At 38.5% G+C, this 17,939-nt stretch overlaps 1 pseudogene; it reads left to right on the top strand.

Moving 5' to 3' along the window:
* LOC108537838 (interferon-induced transmembrane protein 3 pseudogene) overlaps positions 1 to 15,737 on the top strand; it is a 94,630-nt pseudogene extending 78,893 nt beyond the window's left edge.
* The last annotated feature ends 2,202 nt before the right edge of the window (positions 15,738 to 17,939 follow it).

Below are 17,939 nucleotides of genomic sequence, written 5' to 3'. Positions count from 1 at the left end.
CCATGTTCGCCAGGCTAGTCTTGAACTCCTGACCTCATGATCCTCCTGCCTCGACCTTCCAAAGTGCTGGGATTACAGGCCTGAGCCACTGTGCTGGACCTATTTCTTTGGCTGCCTTAGTAGGGCTTTGTTTTATTTACCGTCATACTCCCTGATCTAGAACAGTACCTGGAACTATTCTAGTAGCAGAAACTAAATACATGTGTATATATTTGTTATTGAACATTTTCCCCCTCCAACTTTGTTAAAATATGATTGACAAATGAAAATAGTACACATTTAAGATGTACAATATGATGATTTGATATATAGATATATTGTGAAATTATTATTACAATCAAGCTAATTAATACTGAACATTTGCTGAATTAACCAAATTCATATTTCATTAAGAAATATCTTATAAATGCTTGAGGGGATGGGTTAAAAAAAGAAATATCTTAAGATGTTTTAGCTGTTAATAATAAGTGTCAACTGATAAACTGCCAGCATAAGGACTGACAATCTGTATTTCTGCCTTGAATCCATATTACAGTAACTGTGTGAGTACAGAATGTGATTTAGTCTATTCATTAGAATGTTTGCCTTCAATATACTCCTCCGCATCTCTTCTAACAGCTGCCTGTCCTTATATAAATGAAACATGTTTTCTCCCAAATTCTCCACAATGAATAAGTATTATTTTGTAATCAGAGAAAAGAAAAGCTATTAAAACAAAAAGCTCACATGTTAAAGCATAAATCTTTGCCATAAAATGATTGTGATACTCCTAACTCTTCACCCTTCAAGTTGACAGGCTTCAGAGTCCACTTTTAAAGACCTGTCTGAAAAAATTACCCTGAAACATAAGTGCACCTGTAGGTAGGCCATTTACTAATGTGTAAGCCAGCCTGAAAAAGACAGTTATCTCAAATCACTTAACAGGGACAGGCAGAATAAGGAACTAATAACAGGTAGCAGAAAGTGTGAGGCAACTATTGTGCTGCTTCTCAGGGAATTAGACAAAGGGAGAGAGAATGGAGCCATAATTGGGGTGAGGATGTCAATGTTTCTTCCTGTAGTTTACACACAATGAAGTGGGGATAACTCTGGAAGGAAAGCACGTAAGGTGAGTGAAGTGTATTGTCAGCTCTGGGTTAGAGTATTTGGAAGCTAGATACAAAATACCAAATTATGAAAGTAATTGAGTGATGTCTAAACTGAGAAATAATAGCTAGAAAATAGTTTTCATTTGCTGAGAGCACAGATTTATTTCTGTAAATTGAAAAGACTGGAAATAGCCAAAAGGATTGTTAGACTAATGGTATCCTCCACTGAGCTTCCTGGGGAAGATTCTCAGCAGTGCCATTTCCCTTAGAATGTTACCAAGCCTAAAGGAGTGAGGACAGTGGAAAATGAAATGGGGATGGGGAAGGAGAAAAAAAGGGGACAAAAGGTGCTAATTTTGTAAAATCCTATGAAATAGAGAAAAGATTCTTAAAGGTGACAAACGTTGAAAACAGCTGTGATCCCTCTGGTAACAGAGATACTCAAACAATTTAAGAGACTCTAGTCAGCAGCACCAAAATCTGGAGGATGGAGTAGGCACATCTGAAATAATGATGAATAAATTTGTAAAACTAAGGGTGCATTTCCTTCCTAGAGTAGAGAAGGCTTTCCTTTGTGGTGAACAACTGGACAAAGTATTGAAAAATAAAGCCTGTATGAACATCAAACTTGACTCTTTGGGCCTTTGTTTTTTTCTCTTAGGAGTCTTTTAACTCTAGAAAACTGAGGCGACACAAATAAACCCTGGATTAAGACTGGGAGTTTCAGGGGCTGTGGTGAATTGCTTCTTATGTTGTGCTACTCTGCCTGTAAATTTGCTATAGCAGATACCTTTGGTTGCCTGCCCTATAGCTAGTCCCTACTCACTCTCTTCTAACAGAACTCTAAATTTTTTCTAGTATCCACACTTTTTCAAGAAACCATGGGCATTAGGAATAGCTGGTCCCATTCTCATTTCCAAGTGTCATAATTTGATTATACTAACTGCTGTGGATTTAATGTCTCCTCTAAAATCATGATAAAATTTAATTATCAATGGGATGGTATTAAGAAATGGGACCATTAAAAGGTTATTAGGCCATGAAGGCTCCCTCATGAATAGGTTAATGTCATTATTGTGGAAGTGGGTTCATTATTGTGAAAATGGGTTGTTATAAAAGTGAGTTTGGTGCCGTCTGTTTGTTGCTCTTGTCCTCATTTGCTCTTCTGTCTTCCACCATGTGATGGCATAGCATGAAGACCCTCACAACATGCCAGCAACTTAACAACAAACTTTCCAGCCTCCAGAACTATGAGAAATAAATTTCCTTTATTTATAAATTACTGGGCCTGTGGTATTCTGTTATAGCAGCACAAAAGGAATGAAGAAAATTGGTATCCAGAAGTGGGGCTGTTATAACAAATAATGGGTAACATGGATGTGGTTTTGGAACTGGATAATGAGTAAAGGTTGTAAGAATTTGGAAGGGCAGGCCAGAAAAAGCCTAGTTTGGCATGAATAAAGCAGTAAAGGCAATTCTGGTGAGGGCTTAGAAGACTCCAGAACTAGGGAGAGCCTAAGTCTTCTTAGGGATTACTTAAGTGATAGAATATCAATAGAATACAATATATCAATAGAAATATGTATGGGTAAATACATATCAATAGAATACTGATAGCAAATAGTAAATAGATATCAATAGAAATAGGATATGGATGGTAAATAGAATATGGATAGACAAATTGAAAATGGATAGACAAATAGAAATAGAACATGGATGGTAAATAGATATCGACAGAAATATGGATAGTAAATAGATATCAATAGAAATAGAATAAGGATGGTAAACAGATATCAATGGAAATACGGATGGTAAAGGCCATTCTGAGCAAATCTCAGATGGAATTGAGGAACAACGAATTGGAAACTGAAGTAAAGTCCATGCTTGTTATATAACCGCAAAGAATATCATTGAATTGTGTTTATGGCTGAGGGCTTTATGGAAGGTGACATTTAAGAGCAATGAGGCCAGGCACAGTGGCTCACACCTGTAATCCCAGTACTTTGGGAGGCCGAGGCGAGCAGATCACTTGAGGTCAGAAGTTTGAGACCAGCCTGGCCAATATGGTGAAACCCTGTCTCTACTAAAAAACAAAAAAACAAAAATAAGCAGGGCATGGTGACACATGCCTATAGTTCCAGCTACTTAGGAGGCTGAGAAAGGAGAATTGCTTGAGCCCAGGAGGTGGAAATTGCAGTCAGCTGAGATTGCACCACTGCACTCCTGCCTGGGCACCAGAGCAAGACTCTATTTCAAAAAAAAAAAAAAAAAAAAATCTCTATCTTCTACATTATATCTATGATCTATATCTAGGATATCAACTAGGATATCTAAATAAATTTCTAAACAAAACATTGTAGAAGCTATTAGGCTACTTTAAACTGCATACAGTAAGATGCAAGAGGAAAGAAATGACTCAGAGATGGAATTTATAATTATAGTCATGTTTTAGTCAACAACCAATCACATACAGGTATATCTGAGAAGTACTGTGGCTTTGGTTTCTGACCACTGCAATAAAACAAGTATCACAATAAAGTAAATCATATGAATTTTTGGGTTTGCCAGCACATATAAAAGTTATGTTTACACTATACTTTAGTCTATTAAGTGTGCAATACCATTGTATCCAAAAAAAGTACATATCTTAATTAAAAGACTTTATTGCTAAAAATGCTAATAATGATCTGAGCCATCGGCAAGCTGTAATCTTTTTGCTGGTATAGGGTCTTGCCTTAATCTGATCAGGGTGGTAGTTGTTGAAGATTGGGGTGGCTGTGGCAATTTCTTAAAATAAGACAACAATGAAGTTTGCCTCATCAATTAACTCTTCCTTTCATGAAAGATTTTTTTTCTGTAGCATGAGATGCTGTTTGATAGCATTTTACCCACAGTAGGACTTCTTTCAAAACTGGAGTCAATCCTCTCAAAACCTGCCACTGCTTTATCAGCTAAGTTTATTAAATATTCTAAATCCTTTGTTGTCATTTCAACAACATTCACAGCATCTTCACCAGGAGTAGATTCCATCTCAAGAAACCACTTTCTTTGGTTATCCATAAGAAGCAACTCCTTATTTGTTCAAGTTTTATCATGATGTTGCAGTAATTCAATCACCTCTTCAGTCTCCGCTTCTATTTCTAGTTCTATTGCTATTTGCGCCACATCTGCAGTTACTTCCTCCACTGAAGTCTTGAATCCTTAAAGTCACCCATGAGAACTGGAATCAACTCCTTCCAAACTCTGTTAATGTTGATATTTTGACTTCCTCCTATGAATCATGAATGTTCTCACTGGCATCTAGAATGGTAAATTTTTTTCCAGAAAGTTCAGTTTTCTTTGTCCAGATTAATTAGAGGAATCACTGTCTATAGCAGCTGTAGCCTTATGAAATGTATTTCTTAAATGACAAGACTTGAAAGTTGAAATTACTCCTTGATCCATGGGCTGCAGAATGAACGTTGTATTAGCAGGCACAAAAACATTTATCTCCTTGTACATCTTCATCAGAGCTCTTGAGTGAATAGGTGAATTGTCAATAAGCAGTAATATTGTAAAAGGAATTTATCTTTCTGAGTAATAGATCTCAATAGTGGACTTGAAAATATTCAGTAAACCTTGCTGTAAATAGATGTGTTGTTATCCAGGGTTTGTTCCATTTCTATAGCACAGGCAGAGTTGATTTAGCATTATTCCTGAGAGCCCTAGGATTTTCAGAATGATAAATGAGCATTAGCTTCAACTTAAAGTCACCAGTTGCATCGGTACCTAACAAGACAGTCAGCCTGTCCTTTGAAGCTTTGAAGTTAGACACTGACTTCTCTCTAGCTATGCAAGTCCTAGGCGGGATTTTCTTCCAATTGAAGGCTGTTTTATCTACATTGAAAATCTTGTTTAGTGTAGCTGCCTTCATCCATTATCTTAGCAAGATCTTCTAAATAACATTCTGCAGCTTCTACAAAAGTGTTGTTGCTCTACCTTGCACTTTTATGTACTGGAAATGGCTTCTTTCCTTAAACCTCATGAACCAGTCTCTCAGCTGGCTTCAACCTTTTCTTCTGCAGCTTCCTCACCTTTTTTCAGTCTTCATAGAATTGAAGAAATTTAGGGTCTTGCTCTGGATTAGGCTTTGGCTTGAGGTAATGCTGTGGTTGGTCTGATCATCTATCCAGACCTCTAAAATAGTTTCCGTATCAGAAATAAGGCTGTTTTGCTTTCTTATCATTTGTATGTTCACTGAAGTAGCACTTTTAATTTGCTTCAAGAATTTTTCTTTCGCATTTACAACTTGGTTAACTATTTGGCACAAGAGGCCTAACTTTCAGCCTATCTCAGCTTTTGACATGGGTTCCTCAGTAAGCTTAATCATTCCTAGCTTTTGGTTTAAAGTAAGAGACTTGTGAGTTTTTCTTTCACTTAGAGGCCATTGTAGAATTATTAATTGACCTAATTTCAATATTGTTGTGTCTCAGGGAGTAGGAAGGCCCAAGGGATTTTGAGACAGGGGAATGGCCACTTGGTGGAGCAGACAGAACACACACAATGTTTGTTGATTAAGTTTGCTGTTGGTGGTCCTGTAAGATGATAATACCATATTTTCACCTTACTTCTTTTATATTTAGATATGTTTAGATACACAAATAGTTACCATTGTGTTCCCTTGGGTCCATCATATAGCCTAGTTGTGTAGTAGGCTATATCACATAGGTTTGTGTAAGTACACTCTGTGATGTTCAGATGATGACAAAATTGCCTGACAATGCCCTTTTTAGAAATGTAATGTATGACTATAAAGGAGAAGCAGAACGGAAAAATTTTGAAAATTTTCAACATGGCCATGTGAAGAATAAAAAAGCCTATTCAGGAGAGCAAACCAAGTGTGTGACCAAGAGACTGTTAAGGAGATTCGTATGAACAGAAAGGATCATCCAGACAATAGGAGGATGACCTCAAAGTCATGTAGAGATCCTTGAGGCTGTGTCTCCTGTTACAGGACCAGAGCTCTAGGAGGGCAGAATAGTTTCAAAAGATGATCCTGAGAACCCTCTGTGGGCTCTCTACCCAGAGCCTCCTAGGTGTCTCCTTCCCACATTTCAGTGCAGTGCTCCTCAGCTGCCTTAGCTGTGGCTCAAGTGGGACCAGGTGTGGCTCAACCCACCACTCTACAAGGTATAAGCCATAAATCTTGGTGGCATTCATGTGGTGCTAGTTTTTTAGTGCCCCACAGCAAGAACTGTGGGGGCACGGTTTCTTTTACCTAGATTTCAAAGGATGTCATAAACAGCCTGGGGTCCCTGATAAAAATTTTTTGCAGGGGTGGAGTAACTACAGAGAGCCCCAACTAGGGCAATGCTAAGTGGAAATGTAGGGTCAGAGCTGTCATAGAGAGTTTCCACTAGGGCAATGACTAGTAAAGTTTATTTCTAGGCTCTCTATTCTGTTCTGTTTATCTATGTGCCTATTTTTACACCAGTACCATACTCTTTCGATTACTACAGCTTTGTAACATAACTTGAAGTCAGGAAGTATGATCCTCTAGCTTTGTTATTCCTGTTCAAGATTGTTGTAACTATTCAGGGTCATTTGTGTTTACAAGTAAATTTTAGGATTTTTTCTTTTCAGTGAAAATGCCATGGGAATTTTGATAGGGATTACACTGAACTTATAGCTTGCTTCAAATAAAATGGAAATTTTGACAATATGATTTTTCTGATTCCGTGACCATGGGATATCTTTCCATTTGTTTGTGTCTTCTTTATTTCTTTCATCAATGTCTTATAGTTTTCTGTGTACAGATCTTTCACCTCCTTGGTTAAATTTATTTCTAAATATTTTATTTTTTGATGCTATTATAAATAGAATTGTTTTCTGAGTTTCTTTTATGAATAGTTTTTTATTCATGTAAGCTTGTCATTCACGTATGTAACAAAGCTGAGTTTTGTATGTTAATTTTGTGTCTTGTAACTTTACTAAATTCATTTATTAGCTGTAATAGTTTGTTGGTCAAATATTTAGGACTGGCTATGTACAAGATCAATTTACCTTTTACTTTTCCAATTTAGATGCGTTTTATTTCTTTTTCTTGCCTAACTGCTCTGGCTGGGACTTCCAATGCTATACTGAATAGAATCAGCAAGAATGGGTATCCATCCTTGCCTTGTTCCTGATCTTAGAGGTAAAGCTTTCAGTGTTTTATTTTTTTTATTTTTTATTTTTTATTTTTTTTGAGATGGAGTCTTGCTCTGTTGCCTGGGCTGGAGTGCAGTGGCCGGATCTCAGCTCACTGCAAGCTCCGCCTCCTGGGTTCACGCCATTCTCCTGCCTCAGCCTCCAGAGTAGCTGGGACTACAGGCGCCTGCCACCTCGCCTGGCTAGTTTTTTGTATTTTAGTAGAGACAGGGTTTCACCGTGTTAGCCAGGATGGTCTCGATCTCCTGACCTCGTGATCCGCCCATCTTGGCCTCCCAAAGTGCTGGGATTACAGGCTTGAGCCACCGCGCCTGGCCGCTTTCAGTGTTTTACAGTTGGGTATGATGTTAGCTGTGGGCTTACTATATATGACCTCTATTATAGTGAAGTAAATTGTTTCTATACCTAATAAGTGGAGAGTTTTCATCATAAAAGGATGTTGAATTTTGTCAATGCATTTCTGCTTCTATCGAAATGATCATACAGTTTTATTTTATTTTGTTAATATAGTGTATCATATGTATTGATTTGTGTACGAATTTCTTAAAATTAGTTTTTTGCCTCTTTCTTTTGCTTCTGTTCCCACAATTTGTAAATTCATTTGCTTGATAGTGTCTCATGGCTTCTTTATGCTTTCTTAATTCTTTTAATTTCTTCTTTTGTTTTTGTTCCTCTAATTGGCTAATTTCCAAGAATCTATTTTTGATTTGCTGAGTTTTTTCTTCTGCAGGATCAACCCTGTTGTCGAAGATCTCTATTGAATTTTTTTTTCATTTCTGTCATTATATTCCTCAGCTCTAAGATTTTTGTTTGGTTCTTTTCTATGCTTTTATTTCTTTGTTAAACTTCTCATTTTGTTTATGGATTGTCTACATGATTGCATCTGTTTATATTCTCTTGCATCTCAATGAGTTTTTTTAAGATACAGTCAGGAAGTATTTGGAATCATTTGTCAGGCAATTCATACATATCCATTTCTTGGGGGTTGGTTACTGGAGCTTTATTAGTTTCTTTTGGTGTCATGTTTGCCTGATTCTTCTTGATCTGTGTAGCTTTGCATTGGTGTCTGTGCATTTGAAGGAGCAAACACCTTTTCCAGTCTTTATAGATTGATTTCAGCAGGTAAAGACCTCTTGTTAGGTCCATGGGCTGATGGAATTGCCACCAGGATTGCAGTTGAATGGGGTTGGAGTTGGGCAATGTGACTGCTGCTGGGTCCAGTGTGGGGTCTGAAGTTGGTGGGCCTGTTACCAGAGGTTCAAGTGAGCATGGATCCTCTCTGGTCCTTGAGTGAAATCAACTGTCTCTAAGTCTTTCGTCAGTAGGTCTGGTTCTGGGATAAGGGTCCACTTCAGGGTTCAAAGTTTGGTCTACAGCTGGCAGGCCTGTTGCCAGATGCATGGATGGGTATAGCTCCCCCAGGGTCTCAGGGAGGGTTCCCACTGGTTCACTGGGCAGAAGAGAGGGACTAAAACTGAGTCACAGGACTGCTTCAGGGTCCACACACAAGCTCAAGGCCTGCCTCCTGGGTCATGGATGAAGGTGCCTCCTCCTGGGTCCTTTGTTGGGAAGGACTGCCCTGGGACTGCAGTTGAGTGGTGCTGAAGCTGGGTCACAGGGCTGCTTCAAGATCTGGCCTAAGATTTACTTAGGTCAGTGAGTCTGCCTCTAGTGACATAAATGTCTTCTGGCACATCCCTGGGATGGGAGGACTGCAGTCAGATTGCAGCTTAAAGGGCCTGGAAGCAAGTTTTAGGGCTCTTTGAAGGTCTGCTGTGGAATGCAGGCAAACAGGTGGGCCTCTCAAGGCATGGATGGGCATGTTTCCCAGCAGGTTCCTGTGTGGGCAGGACTGCTCTCAGACCACGGCCAAGAGAGCTTGGAGCTGGGTCCCAAGCTGCTTCAGGATCCACAGCCAGGACTGTGGTCAGCAGGCCTGTCACCTGAAGCACAGGTGGGTGTGAGTCCTTCCAGATTCCCTGGTAGATGGCTCTGGTGGCAGGACCAAAGCCAAACGGGGCTGTAGCTGAGTCCACAGAGGAACAGAATGTTTCTGATTCTGTCACAGGATCACAGTTGGTGAGCATACCACCTAGATGTGAGTCTGCCCTTTCAAAGGAGCCATCTTTGGTCTTAGGCTGTGCTTGGGTTTTGCAAACTGGGATCCACAGCTCCCACAAAGGCACTTTTGTCCATGGATGGCTACCAAATTCTTGTTGCTCTGGGGAAATATGATCAAGGGACCTCCTATTCCATCATTTTTTCCTCCCTGTTATATCTTAAACAGACACTTAAGTGAGAAGGAAATTAAGCAGCCTTCTCAAGGCTCTATAACTAGTAAAGAGCAAAGCCAGGACTCAAATCATGATCTTCTGCTTGTCCAGCTGAAGTGAACAACCATTATACAGCCTCATCCTTTTAAGTACCTCCAGTGAATTCAGTTTCTTAAGTATGAAACAGCTTAAAGGCATGTAAAATGTTTTAGAAATGATCCCTAGTTGAAGTACACTCATGTTACCTAAGAAGGTTTTGTTTTGTTTTGCTCAGGATATTCAGCAGGTAAACATATTTTGGTACACATAGGGACAAACTAGTCAACTGTATTAGAGGAGGGAGATTCACTTCCTTTGCACTCTTTCCCTGTTTATTCATTTTATTTTGGATATATTTTCTTTTTTTGCATGCAACCACTACAATTATGATTAGAGGAAAATTCTGTCCTATCTTTTGTCAAGACATGAGGCATTTTCACTGTCGTCTGAGATAACTGAAATCTCAGTAGTGAAGCAAATCATTAGTATTTCAATCTTGGTTGTGTTTTCTATGTGGGTCATAATGGAGACAGTATATCATCTCATTCCATTGATCGAATGAGAAGAGAGATTTTAGTTACAAATATTAATGCAAAAAAGAGAGTTGAAAGTGACAACATATTTTGCTGTCCCTGACACTTTGATATATATATATTTCTTGGCAGTTCAAGATGCCAGGGGCATAAAAGTCTAGATAATATAGGTCAAGAATCCCTGGGTTTTCAAACCCACATTTTACATCAAAACTATAACCAAATGAATCTTAAAACTCTGTACTTATTTAAATTATGGATTTATTTTAGAATCTGTGCTTTGCTGCATTATATATTTACAATGTTGAAAAGATTAGATTTCAATGATCAGGATGATGTAGCAAAAGCAAAACAATGTTCTTTTCAGAAAGCATCAATCCATTATTAAAATCTAGACTATCTGATAAGCAAAATTCCTCATTAATACCTCATATGCAAGGTAGCCTTTTAATCCTGGAAGCTTGTTCAGAAGGAAGCACCAAAAAATGGAATGCTTATTTTATTTTCAAGCTGGGTTTTTCAATTACCCTGGCAGGATGAGTTTTAATCAGCTTTTGTTGTAACATGAGTAGTAACTTCAATATATACCACACACGCACATCATCTAATATTTTATTCCCTATCCATACCAAACACACATGCACACACTATATACCATATACATGCCACACCATACAGATACATACATAAATACCGTGCTGCATATGTATACTCTCCTCTCCATCAAGCACAGAAAAATACGCTATACACATGCCACAGCATATCACACACACAATAGCATATACAGCCCTCGTCACATCAAACGCCATGTAGCACAGCATACCATACCATCCGAGGGTACCGCACACATATACATAAGCTATGTGCACTGCACATACACCACACAAACACAAGACTTTGCCACACATGCACTACCCATACCACACCACACCTACATTCCCTTTCATACCCAGCACACATACACATACATCCCACATAATCTGGCCATTGGCTGCCTTCCTGACCTTATTTCCAACTCTCCCCTTTTCACTGTACTTGAGCTACACCTTCCTCTTTGCCTTGTCTTGAGCACACCAAACACACTTCTGTCTTAGCCCATTGGCATTTGCTGTTCCCTCTGCCTGAACTTCTCTTTTCCTGAATGTGCACATGGTATATTCCCTTTTCTTTAGAGATCCTTTCCCTGACCCTCCCCCAGTGCAGGATAGCACCCAGATCACTTGTTCTCTGCAACTGTGTGCTGCTCTGCATTACTGTCCTGACTGGCCTTAGCTACCTGTATTCTGAATTCCAACCATAAAATGTAAGCGGTTCTTAGAAATCATCTAATTTAGTCTAACGTCCTTATTTTGCAAACAACAAGAGGGAAGCTTCAGAAAGAGAAGTAACTTGTCCAAGGTTACAAAAATCATTCATTCATCCATTCAGCAAATATTGAGTAAACATCTATTATGTCACTATTCTTGGTACTAGGTATCAGAGGGGTACAAAAAGGACAAGGACTTTGAACTCATGAAACTTACAGTCTATTCAGGGAGACAGATAATAAACAAACAAATATATAAAATAATGTCAGGTAGTGATTAATGCTTAAAGAAAAAAAAACAAGGAGGGAAAAGGAGGTAGAAGTAAGAAAGATCCAAGAATAGTTGAAAAACATTGTCCAAAAGGCACAAGGACATACAGTCTATTGGAAATTCTGCAGATGTTAAAGCATCTGTTTATTCAAGATGGTAAATAAGTGGCATCCTGGTTTGCAAATGCAGAAGGCTTAGCTAGGGGGTCATTTGGGCTTGAAAAGGAGGCATGGCTTCTGAGTCTTGGCTCAAGGCAAGGATGGTGTAGACCTTTATACGTTATAATGACATTCACAGTGACAATAACTGCAGTTAAGATAATGGTGAAATACACACTGAATCCATACAAAGCATTGTACACAATAAGGCATCATAGAGTTTAGATACCCCTGTTAATGTCAGGTACTGATAGTGGATAAAGCTAATCTGAAAGCCAGGAACATATAGAATCTTCTAAGAAAATAATTAATAGTCTAAAACATGAGCCAGGCTACTGAAACTTAGGAAGTCAAAAGCGGTCATGCATAAGGCAAGACCAAAATCAGATTACTTGCCTAATAATGTCCAGTTCTATACTTATTCTGGAAAGATCGAAGTCTACTACTGCCATCATGAGAAGAGGCCAAGCAAAACAAAGGCTAAGAAGGGCAGATCTGATCTGGGAAAAAAAGAGACCAAGAAGCAATGGCTCCTAAGAAAATAACCTACCAGCGTCTCAGAAACTCCCTCTGTCTTCTCATGTTTGAAGTTCAATTCAGGAAGCAGGCATCAAATGGAAATATCTGAGTATGTGTATGTGTGTTTGTATGCATGTGTGTGTAAAAGAGGAAAGAACAGACATGTTTTGGAGGCATTGCTACCTATTGAACAGTATGTCCTGTTTACCATGTCTGGTACAACTCATCATCTTTTTAAGGAAAATTTTTTAAGAAATAGTAACCTGAGTTTGTATGCTATGTGAAACTCCAGAATGAGGGCTGCTTCTCAGATTATTTGAACTGTTCATATGCAATTTCAAAAATGTTGACCATTTGCACTTAACTAATAATGTCCTTTTCAATGACAAGAAGTTATTCTGAATAAAGTTTCAAATCACTAAAATGGCTCAAATCTCTTAGCTTCAATGTAAACATCTCTGGAAGCGATGTATATTTTGGGACTACCTAAGCTTTGTAAACTTTAAGTATTTAAATTATATCTTTTTTGTTTTTTTCTTTTGTTTTTTTTTTTTTTGTTTGTTTTTTTCTGACAGGGCCTCACTCACCCTGTCACCCAGGCTGGAGTGCAGTGGCGTGATCTCAGCTCAATGCAGCCTCAACCTCCAGGCTCAAGTGATCCTCCCATCTCAGCTTCCCAAGTAACTAGGACTACAGGAGTGCACCACTGTGCCCAGCTAATTTTTGTGTTTGTCGTAGAGATGGGATTTTGCCATGCTGCCCAGGCTGAAATGATTCCTTTTTTGAAAGACAGAATAGCTTTCCCTAAATGTTTAGAAATTAGGATAGAAACATCTTAGAAACACTTATACAATAATTTAATAGCATTCTTTTAGGTCTTATGTTATATAGCTTAAATATTTTGTCTCCCATAACAGATAAATTATTTTTGCAAAGGATTGCCTTGGATTTGTTGATGATTCCAACTCTAATCACGTCTATATTTGAAGACATATATTGGACATGATGAAATAAGAAGCTAACATGTTTAATCAAAATATGCCATTAATTATTTAAATGTGAAGGAAATAAAAAATGAAATTAAGATTTTGTTTATATTCATCATGGGAAATTTTCAAAATAGATTTTGTAATCAGTACCAGAACCTTTTACAACTTGGAGAATGGCAATAAGACATTGCTGAAAGTAATTTACAGATATGTTACTTCCCAATGATTACAGTAATCGAGAGTGTTGCATAGTTTGCAAAATAATTCATGAGTTCTTTTAATTAGCAAAACAAGGTATTGGCTAGGAATACAAGTTATTATTATTTACAATTTATAGATGAGAAAATAGGCCGGGCGCGGTGGCTCAAGCCTGTAATCCCAGCACTTTGGGAGGCCGAGGCGGGTGGATCACGAGGTCAGGAGATCGAGACCATCCTGGCTAACATGGTGAAACCCCATCTCTACTAAAATACAAAAAACTAGCCGGGCGTGGTGGTGGGCGCCTGTAGTCCCAGCTACTCGGAGGCTGAGGCGGGAGAATGGCGTGAACCCGGGAGGCGGAGCTTGCAGTGAGCCGAGATCGCGCCACTGCACTCCAGCCTGGGCGACACAGCGAGACTCCGTCTCAAAAAAAAAAAAAGAGAGAGAGAAAACAGAACCACAGAAACTTGAGGGAGTTACCCAAGGTTACATGGCAAAGGAGTGATGGTGGCACATCTGGAATCCAAGTCCAGTGACTCTCATCATAATGACCTTTTTATATCGTGCTTCTCTTGCTGAACTATGACTTGTCTTCTAGTATATGTAGATATCATTTATACTTAAATATTTGCATAATACTATTTCATAATGAGGTTAAGATGATTAAAATGAAAATTAAAGTTTGTCAACAGTGTCACTTAAAATTTGGAAGATTAAGGAGTATGAAAGACACTGAAGAACTACTTTCAAAGAGTCATCTTTTAAAGGTCTGGTGTGCAAGTTTTGTGCAGAGTACAAAGGCATGAATATTTGGTTTCTTTCCCAGCTAGGATCACTCAAATTTCCCTTGGGTACATCATGCTGCCTTCTTATTATTCACTTATCCTTTAAAGTAGGTGACAATTTGGCTTTTGTTATTGCCTATATCTCATTTTAAAGTGAAATCAGACTGAAATTCTTTGTATAAGAGGGCTTAAGAAGTCTATCTGTTAAGATAAAGGGAAGAAAATAATTTATTTCAATCATTAGAAACTTTTGACAGATGGACAGGTTAATTTTCTTGATTTACAAAGAGCTCATTCAAATGAACTGAAAGGTGAGCAAATCAATAGAAAAATTGGCAAAAGATAAGATCATCCATCTTACAGAGCAAAAATACAAATGGGGAAGAAATATGTGAAAGATGATTATAATAAAGGAAATGAATACCAAAACATAATATATCTATCAAATTGGCAAAAAAAAAAAAAAAAAAAAAAAAAAAAAAAAAAAGAAGAAGAAAGACAGAAATTGAATGGTGAGTACTGGCAAAAGTATGGAGGAAAAAAGGCTCTTATACCCTTTTGGTGGAAGTGTAACTTTGAACGCTCTCCTGGAGAGTAATTTGTTCTTATCTATAAAAATCTTTTTTTTTTTGGAGAACCATCCCAGCAACCCAAACACAGCTAGTTTCCCCTGGATACCATGAGCCACACTGTCCAAACCCTCTTCACTCCCATCAACACTGGCCGCCCCACCAACTATGAGATGCTCAAGGAGAAGCATGAGGTGGCTGTGCTGGGGGCGCCCCACAACCCTGTTCCTTCGACGTTCACCATGATCCACATCTGCAGTGAGACCTCCGTGCCTGACCATGTCATCTGGTCCCTATTCAACACTTCTTCATGAGCTCCTGCTGCCTGGACTTCATAGCACTCCATGAAGTCTAGGACAGGAAGTCTATGGACAGGAAGATGATTGGCGATCTGACTGGGGCCCAGGCCTGTGTCTCCACTGCCAAATGCCTGAATGTCTGAGCCCTGGCTCTGGGTATCCTCCTGACCATTCTGCTCATCCTCATCTCAGTGCTGATCTTCCAAGTCTATCGATAGAACAGGAGGCAGCGTCCAAGCCAGGAGCTCGGCCCACAACATGTCTCCCATGTACTCCACCTTCCATTCCTTGCCCTGCCCCCAGAACCCAGTCCTGTATCAGCCCTTTATCCTCACACAATTTTCTACAATGTCATTCAATAAAGTGCATGTGTTCCTGGTGCAAAAAAAAAAAAAAAAAAAAATTAACTTTCTTTAACATACTAGCTGGTACTTTGGAATAAAAATCTTAATTGCATATATCCTTTGAAGGAGCAAGCCCATTGTATGAAACTTACTATAGGAATATAGTGATGGAAGTTCACCTAGATCTATGGACATGGACACCAAACTCATTAATTAAAGCATTATTTGTAATGGCAACAAACTAAATGACCAATTCCTATCAGTAGGGATTGGTGAAATAAAATACAGTTAAATCCATCGGTGCAAATACTGGTCCCTAAAAAGGGTAAGGTAATATACGTATATGAAATGATTCTCAGTATTTGGTAATAAGTTAAAAAAATGAGTGAAGAGGTGTGTATAGTGTGAGCTCTGTTCTATGGATTAGCAAAGAAGAAAAATAGATTGAAAATATATCTGAACACATGTATATGCATATATGTATCTTTCTGAGATGGAGTCTCACTCTGTCACCAGGCTGGAGTGCAGTGGCACAATCTCGGCTCACTGTAATCTTTGCCTCCCAGGTTCAAGCAATTCTCCTGCCTCAGCCTCCTGAGTTGCTGGGACTACAAGCGCACGTCACCACGCCTGGCTAATTTTTGTATTTTTAGTAGAGATGGGATTTCACCTTGTTGGCTAGGATGGTCTCAATCTCTTGACCTCATGATCCACCTGCCTCAGCCTCCCAAAGTGCTGGGATTACAGGCATGAGCCACGACACCCGGCCTAAGACTTTGTTAAATAGCAATTTTCTTTGAGGTGAAAGATTAGATGGGAAGGGGTCATTCAGGTGGGGAGAGGTAGCTTCAATTTCTATTTTGTATGTTTTTGCCCGTTTAAAGTTAATATTTTCTAGCCAGATACATGTATTTTGTGTTTGTTTGTTTGTTTTAAATATTAACAAGGGATATCTTCTCTACATTTCACTGAATTGAAGAAAAATAATTGAAGGAAGAAAGGAAGGAAGGACAAAAGGAAGAAAAGAAGAAAGGAAAAAGTTTCATATTGATAAGGGAATACAAACACACAATTACATCTACAAAGTAAATTTTGAAATCTCCTGTGCTAATTTCATAAAGGCCTTGCACTTTCCAAGTCTCCTTTTCATTCTCTGAGTGTTGCACAAAATGCCCATCATGTCACGGAATGTATCCTCAGGAATCTGAAGATACTCTCACATCTGGATTGATTATTCACATCATAATACAGTCAAGGGCTGTCTTAGTTCGTTCGGGCCACTTTAACAAAGTGCCATAGACTGGGTGGCTTATAAACAACAGAAATTCATTTATCACAGTTCCAGCAGCCCAAAATCAGGCGCCAGCATTGTTGGGTTCTGGTGAGGGTTTTCTTCTGGGTTGCAACCTGCCATCTTCTCATATCCTCACAAGGCAGAAAGAGAGGGAGAGAGCTCCCTGGAGTCTCCTTTATAAGGGCACTAATCCCATTCATGAGGCTAGAGCCTAAATCACCTCCCAAAGGTTCCACTTCATAATATCATCATATCAGGGGTTAGGATTTCAATATATAAACTTTTTAGGGGACAGAAACATTCAGTCCATAACAAGGACCTTGGTTGCTGGAAATCGTATCTTAAAAGTCACCACTAGGTTTCCTTTCTTTCCCTTGCCCTGACAAGTAATATATCTGAGTATAATTTTTGCTCATACTGTGATACTAAACACAGTTTGAGCTGTGGCTTATTTAATATGCACCAGGATTTTATTAGTGCACACTCTAAACAGGTTTCAGTTAGTATGAGATTATCAGGCTTCAACCCACATCTCACACAGTCATTCTTTCAAGTCTCACGGGCATGATGTACCCACCATTCCTACCTTGCTCCACTACTATAATTAAACCTAAACCATTATTATTGAACTGAACATTACATGACTACTTTTAGTCCATACATGTATAGATTTTATTTCTGTTTTTTCAGGGCCCTGTACAAGGGATGCCACATCAGAGGATCCATCACATCAAATCCTTCTAGGATAGGGATAGAATTGTCTTTAGTCTCTGAGTACAATCCCTACCACAGAAATCATGGACCTTGAAATACTTGGAAAATGTGTTTGTAGACATCATGTTGCCTCTTTTAGTTTAGCTTGTCAAGGGTTGAATTCCAAAATTTTTTGTTCAGATTTACCAATATATGAAAATAGTTAGGAAATAATGTTTGTTTTCATGATTTAAAATAACTGCATTATTTTATGGAACCACATGTAAAGAAAACACAGTCCCCTTTGTATGAAACAGGGGAAAATTATCTTATATACTGTATTTTTAAGCTTTACATATGAAAAATGTTAAGCATATTAAAGTAGAATA

This window comes from Rhinopithecus bieti, unplaced genomic scaffold (assembly GCF_001698545.2).
Source record: "Rhinopithecus bieti isolate Rb0 unplaced genomic scaffold, ASM169854v2 scaffold_314, whole genome shotgun sequence".
Lineage (NCBI taxonomy): Eukaryota > Metazoa > Chordata > Mammalia > Primates > Cercopithecidae > Rhinopithecus > Rhinopithecus bieti.
Note: the sequence above shows the minus strand (reverse complement) of the source record. Positions and strands in the feature narration are given on the sequence as shown.